Consider the following 7,500-nt stretch of genomic DNA (forward strand, 5'->3'; position numbering starts at 1 on the left):
AGATTGCTAATGTAATTCATTATATAACAATGATGAGCACTTTGCTTGATGAGCGAGTTTGGTGGAGCATTATGCAGAACAATCCCACAATGATGGATTTTCTTTCTTTTTTTTTTTACGCCGTTTTCAACTGCTTAAGTACGTTACTTCACTGCAAAAAGCGCTCCAATATTAAATACCTACATTCGCTCACTGGTCGTTGCGGTCGTCTCTTTGTGTTTTAAACGTTGTATTGTCAGAACGCATGCATGATGATATCTTTGTTTGTTTGAGCCAGGAGCCAAAGAGTACGAGCTTCCCTGTGCAGTATATCCATGTCTCAACCTTTGCGCGTATCTTCCTATTCTCAGTACTAACCCAAGTACTAACAACAATTTGCATACATTGTTTTTACTATTTTTGTCTTCATTTGACAGCCAATTTATTCTGATTGGCCATTCTAAACAGTGCCTGCTGAGCCGACGAATTCGTAGCGTTCTAAAACTAGAAAGATACGCGCAAAGGTTGCCTCATAGGGCTTGTATGGAAGAGGCATGCTCCTACTCATGGCACCTAGAATCGCCAATTACAGTGCGCAGTGCATTATGGGTGATCTGGAGCTTTAAAGCCTTAAAGAAGACTTCGTTTTTTGCCAATTTCTTTCCCATCATCATCCCATAAAATGGTCTGAGCCGTCCGGCCCGCTTCCTAAAAGCCCTTTATACCCTATTTCAGATCAAAATCTGCGATTTTCCCTATCATACTTCGCACCTAACCAAAAATGTGATACCCTATTTCAAACTTATTTTCAAATCTATCTCAGCTGTTACAGGGTTGGCATAATAATTTGAGAAGAGCTTTTGTTGATGGTCTTACCGCCTAATGATAAAGAAGTAGCTTCTTCTAAAATACATTCCCTATTCAAGACTTGAGTGCACAAATCGTACCCTATTTTCAGACCAAAACGGCTAAAAAACCATACCCTTTGGAGCCACACATAGCTATACATCCCGTAGGAGGGAGTACCCCCCCCCACCCCACCCCCGGGATCACCCAACGAATTCGACCGCTCGTCATCTTAAACATCGAATTAGGCTTATTTAGCAACAGAATGGGAACGTCAGTGGCGACCTCTCGCGCAGAAAAAAATATCCATGAGAATTCAGAATAAAGTAGAATCCACTCTTTTCTTCTCTATTCTGAATTCTCATTGGTATTTTTGCTGCACGCGACGTCCTCCCCTGGGAAGTGCGAAAGGAGCTCCTTCCCTGTTTTTTTTTTCTTTCTGAAGGAAAGGGGCGGCTGTGCACAGGCCACTTAAATGAAAGCTATATGTAAAAGTTGTCAAGAAGTGCCGGCACTATGACTTGGTAGTATCAGCAGCCCAAGAGAAAAATACTGGAAAGGTTAAGCCTAGAAACATCTTCTTCGTCACATTCTTTTTCTTCAAATTCTTTATACAGCCCTGGTGGTAAATTTTAAGTTAATTGTTTCTCATTGACAAGTAACTCATTAAAATTAATGTTGCTGCTTGTAGGCAGTTCCTTTGCTCGGTTCTTTCTGAAAAGGTATTTATTTTTATGATCTGAGAGGTAATTTTTGATGACAAAATCATGTTTTTATTCACAATTTGCTGTAAATGGTCTGGCTTTTGAATTTACCAAGACTAGTGAGGAAACCACATAAAAAAAGGCCTTTTTGATGGAAATTTCGCTCACTAATATTGGTAGGAAAGTGTTGGTTGCTAACAATAATCAAGAATAACATCCAGAGCTGTAAAAATATGTGTTGATATGTTTGAGGTCAAAGTGATCCCATGGTAATCATGCTTCACAGTGTCTAAAGATTATGGTTAAATCAAAATTGATCGATTAAGATCCATGATATTGTATGCTTGTAGATTGCTCTTGAGGCAGGATCAGCTGCTCTTGATGATGCGGGAATTCTGTATCAAGATGTTGATGCTGTTGTAGCAAGCTACTGTTATGGGGAAATACAGGGGTTTCATTCATAATTTGAGGACGGCAGCTGGTTTGCGTAGAGTAATCGACTATATCTACAAGGTTTGAAAGACATTTTCTTTTAATTACTTCAATTTCACGAAAAAAAAGCAGCCGAATCCTCTGCGCTAAGTTGTTAACACTTTTGGTCAGCTGTTGGTGCTTATTGAAGGGACTCAAATAATATTCACTGGTTGTCGCCAGGCATTAAGGTTAAGAAGAAGAGAACATTTAAGAGAGTCCACGCTGGCTGTGAAATCTTTGTTTAAAAACAAAATGTTTTGGATACAACCGTACCTGTCTCACTAAAAGTAACAAATGTGAAAAATTGGGATCTTAAGATGTTAAATTTGCGCTATACTATAATTTGCATACGCAAAAGATGTCAATAGCTTAACACCGTGACTGTTTCTAATCTGACAATTCTTGCCGTTTTTTTTAAATTTCTTAATGTTTAGGAACAGCATGTGTTCGTTAACTTGTACAAAAGTATGCGTAACCTCGGGTATCACCTTGGTATAGCAAAATTTGTTGTACTATACCCCTATTAATCAAACGCATCTAATGCATTGTGAAATACAGTACATGTAATTTAAAGGTGAATTGGGGAATTCTTTCTTGGTCGGCTCGGTCTCATCCTATCATGGAAAAAGGAGAGGACTGGCTTGATAACTTGTTAACTTGTAATCTCCGAGCCGATAGGTCCCTTGATTGCCATAATAATAATACATGGCATTATGCTGCAAGTAGCATGTTTTCTTTCTCCTTACTGCCTTTCTTCAAGTGAGTTTTAATTTATACATTTGCCCTTGTATTTTGCAGAGGTGCCGTTATTTCTGAGATCATAACACCACCAAACCAAGCCAAGCCCACATGCATTATATCCCTTAAGTCCTGGACTATTTTTAACTCTGAAAGGAAGATAGCTATTAAGACCCCTCTCTTTGAAGTCCCCCCCCCCTCCCTTCCTTATTCTTTATAGCCAAATCAATAAAGGATACACTGTATTAGTTAATCACGACAGTAGACTGATACGGTATGGTTTATTCACGTGCTTAAAGTTCAGATTTGGTTTCCGCCAGTGAATAAAAATGTTGCAAATAACTTGTACAATGCATAATATCACTCAAAATCTCCATATTAGAGACTCATTGGCCTGGTCCAAAACAGAAAATAGGGAACTATTACTAACTCTAGTCTGTTTTTTTCTTTTCTTTTTGCTACCCCGGGACCGGTAATGCGTTTCGCTCAATTATACTGAATAAGCCCCCCGTCTCTATTAAGCGACCCCCACAAAAGTGCTTGAAATAAATAAGCCCCCCACCCTGGAAGGGGGGTTAATGGAGGATTTACGGTATTCTTACAAAAATACGTTGTAATTGGTTCATTTTTATTTTTTGAGAGCTTTGTCTGACTGGGGTTCCTGTGTTTAACACGCCTGATTGTTGGATTTAAGCGGCCAGTATAACTGTGTTTTGGCTCTAGGAAAGAGGTGTCGTGTATGGCAGGAACGAGAAGCTTATGGCAAGGAGCTTTCCCTAGTATGTCCATCTCAAAACAGTAAAATTCATCATTTCATTCATTCACTAGACTAAGTTGCCTGTGGCTCAGTGGTAGCCTTTCGAGCTAGAAATCGGCAGGTAACAGGTTTGACTCCATTTTAACTTAAGAATACGCTGCCACTTTGAAGGTAACCCCTTAATAACCGTTCAATGCATAAGTATACGTGGATTTGGCACAACTGATGAAACTTACCGCGTATCCAGTTCCTGTGAGTCACATCCTCGCATCTGCGTAAATTTGGGTGATAACTTGAAAGTGAGCGCTTAATAATTATGATTGTGTATGCGGCCTTTTCGGGGTGTAGGTGCGAAGTAGCAGGGTAGTCTGCAGTTAATTTTCTTAGGAACTCAACTTCGACATATTTGTGTCAAGGCATTTCCCCAGACTACCACAGTTTACTGTAAATGTAAATGTGCTTAGTTGACCGCTCCCTACAAGGGAATAAATAATAAACAACTAAAATGATTCTAATGATAAGAACACCTTGTATTGATAATTCTTGTACCATGGATTAACCGAAATTGAGTGGCTCGTTGTGGCCACCTCTCCTGTCTCAAAGTACCATTTTCATTTGCATACTGATTAAAGTTTTCAAAGTTTTGTAATATGTAAATGACACGTGCGAACAACAACCAGACAGAGAGACTTTTCAAATTTGTGTTCTGCATACTAATTAAGCTGCATTCACACACTGCATTTTTAAGCTAGAGAGTAAATGACGTTACTTTCTCCTCGATCCACATCACTGTAGAGGGGGTTTAGGGAGGGGTTAAGATCACGTTTCACATACACTAAATCGGCCTTTTCGCGTTTCACGTGCTAAAAAACCGCATTTTCTCGAATAACGGATAAACATTTGGTTATTTCAGGGAGGTGAGAACAGCTTAATAACTGAGGCCTTAGCCTTACCTCTTATGGCCACAAAACAGCCTTAAATGACGTTCTTATGATACGTCCCGATCGTGTTCTCGGAGCCATAAAAAGAAAATTCAGTGTATAGAACGCGTCTTTCGCCCCTCCAGACTCGGGACTCCTGGACAAATATTTTCTGTACAGCTGAACGGAACGGCGTCGAAGCGAACCGAACTGGGAATGATTTCCGCGCTATTGTTTTGTAGAACAATACGTTTACCCAAGAGAACCGAATATATACTGGATTACTTGTCCTTGTTCTTGACCACTGAGCAAACGTGTCAAATTGCTAATTCACACCTTGAAAATGATATTTATTTTGAATTCTGGTTGACTATTTACATAACAATGATACATAATTATATACACGTGCCGCGCCGAGGACCTACAATGGTCTACAATCGAACTTACACTTGTAGGTTACCGTTAAGAGATCCCTGTTTTATTACTCTTGAAACAACCTATCCCTTTAATAATGCTAACCGTAACCCAAATTACGACTAAAGGCACTGTTTAGGCTTAAGATTAGTCCCTGTGATAGTTTTAAAGTTTCCAGTATTGCTGTGAACTGTGACCTGCTTTTCCTTCATGCCCCGTGGCTGCGTGCGGCACACTTACAAGTTCACTGCGTGTAAGAGTGTACCACGCTAACGGTCTGATTGGTGCATCTTTCATGGGAAACTTTAATGCACGAGTTCATTGCAATTAAGATCGTTTCATGTTTCCCTTCTTTTAAAGCAAACTTGTGTCTTCGTAATAATCAAGATGGCTAACAAGAAAACAGCAAAAGGAGATTTGAACATTTGAAAATTGTCCCTGCTTTATAGCCTATCCCGAGCTGTGCATAGAGTGGTGCAAAGAAAGCAATTTACTTTCATCTTCCGCGTCCAAAACCTGTGTGAAAACGCAGTTAGTTGCGTGGCAAAGACAAAGTGCATCGGGAGATGGATCTGTTTCGCGATGCTCAACTGGAAAAAACTGCAATAGATAGCCTTCAATCCGCCAGAACACATTAATTTTCTGACAGTAAACTTTCCTTGAAAAAATATTAGCCCTAGCTACCTGTGGCCGGAAAGTTTACAATTGCCTACAAGACAAGGGCTAACATTATCTCCCAGTTAACCATTGCCTAAACTTCGTCGACCCAGACAAACGAGCCCACAGCAGGGCATTGAAAAGACATGATGGGGAGTGAAACGAAGTATGCCTCGAGCGAGAACATCCATGGGTCTCTACCAAAGTTATTTACTTGGAAGCATCATTGAGCATATTGCCGATCTCTACAAAGAGCGATAAATCGCAAAATGCCACTAAATGCACCGTTCGTGATCCTGAATACAGGAAAGGAAGAAAACATACACTTTGCAGTGTCTCGGCGAATTCGTAAGCAAACAGAAAGAACAATTTCACGATAAAAAGAGCAGGTAGCCATTAAATTTTTTATAACAGGTTTCTTTGTTATGTTTGAGAATATGAACTCTATTACAACGGTTGCTTGAAACTCCACTTCTTGCGCTTATTCTAAAATTGAAAAATGGGTAAAATTGCAGGAAAAGTGCCCAAATTGCAGGAAAAAATGTTCGATTTTCCGTATTTCAGTCAGAAGTTCGACAGGTTTTTTCAAAGTCTATAGACTTAGAAAAAACACCTCAAGAAGAAAGAACAAAGCGCCACAGTCCCAAAGGACGTCTATTGTTATCGCTATTGTTTTCTTGAAACAAAGGATTGTATGCATAATAAAGTGGGGACCTGTGCGGAAATCTTGGCGCGAAGTGTTGTTTGCGTAATGCCCAATTCACAATTTTGCGTAAGAAAGAGCTCTTGGTCACTGTCTATGACAGGAACGCATAAACAGACTGCTGGTGGGTAGAAAAAAGTTGCTTAACAAGGATCAAAATAGCTAAAGAAACGGAAACAAAGTTAAGTCCCTTGAGGACGCCGTATATGATTCAAAATCTATCGTTTCTGAAAAACATGTGAAAGTTACACCGTTATGCCATGAAAATTTTCAAAACCCTGTGAAAATCACTCAATTATGTCAATTCCATTGTCATCGTTTCGATCGCAAGAAGGGGTAAGCCTCCAAATTAGCCAGTACATAGCTGACCAACCATAAACTTGAATACTAATAATAAAATATTATTATTAGTATTCAAGTTTATGCTGGCCTCAGTCCTTGTTGAGTGAAGGGCACAGAGTCCGAATGTGGATGGCTTCCTTCACAACTCTTTCACTCAACAAGGACGGAGGCCGCTACAACTTGTCCCTCATCTGGACCAACCTCCTCAGGAACAGAGGGAGGGGGGCCGCTCGGAAACCCTCGAATTTCCCGCCTACTTCCGAGGATGACGTCACCAACAACACCAGTCATGTGACCAAGAGCTCAGGAGACCTTATGAAAAGTAAGTCCACAAAATATCCGGAGTATTCAAGTTTATGCTTCGCCTACTATCATATTCCCGGATAGATGAATCTTCACAGCACTAACCAGTACTTGTTCCCCTGAACAAAAGATCTTAATTATTTAATCCTAGTAGTATTGGCGGTACAGCAGCGGCAGAAAATTCACTTTAATTTTTACAATATTAAGACAAATTGGTGTATTTTACATTTTATAAAGATCTATCAGGAATAAAATAATGAACAACCATGAAATAAGTCAGATAAATACTTCGAAACGTCGGTATTAATCAATATACATCCTTCGGGCCTAGGGCCCTCAGGATGTATAATATGTATTAATACCTCCGTTTTCGGTATTTATCTCTTACATAATAGTCATGAAAACTGAAATTTCGAGTAATCCTGTCGTGAATTAGCAGGAGCAACGCACGCGTATCACGTAATTCGCAATCACGCAAAAATTGCGCCATGTATGTCATTGGAAAAAAAACATCAAACGTCACTGTAGGCGGTTTTCTTTGTGTGGGCAGCCCCAGGCTCTGCCAGGTGATCCTGTGGCCTCTTTTCGCTTTTTGGCTTGCGCTTAACGTTTCTTAGGCGGCATTTGAAATTAGAATGACTACCGATGACCACTAAGTTGTTT

General features: G+C 39.9%; 1 protein-coding gene across 1 annotated transcript in view; it reads left to right on the forward strand.

The window, feature by feature from the left end:
- LOC137980123 (sterol carrier protein 2-like) overlaps positions 1-211 on the forward strand; it is a 44,482-nt gene extending 44,271 nt beyond the window's left edge. Inside the window, exon 12 of the mRNA XM_068827484.1 lies at positions 1-211. This exon is cut by the window's left edge and continues 583 nt beyond it. The gene's annotated coding sequence lies outside the window, so the exon portion shown is untranslated.
- Positions 212-7,500: the final 7,289 nt, after the last annotated feature.

Source organism: Montipora foliosa, chromosome 12 (genome assembly GCF_036669935.1).
Source record: "Montipora foliosa isolate CH-2021 chromosome 12, ASM3666993v2, whole genome shotgun sequence".
Taxonomy (NCBI): domain Eukaryota; kingdom Metazoa; phylum Cnidaria; class Anthozoa; order Scleractinia; family Acroporidae; genus Montipora; species Montipora foliosa.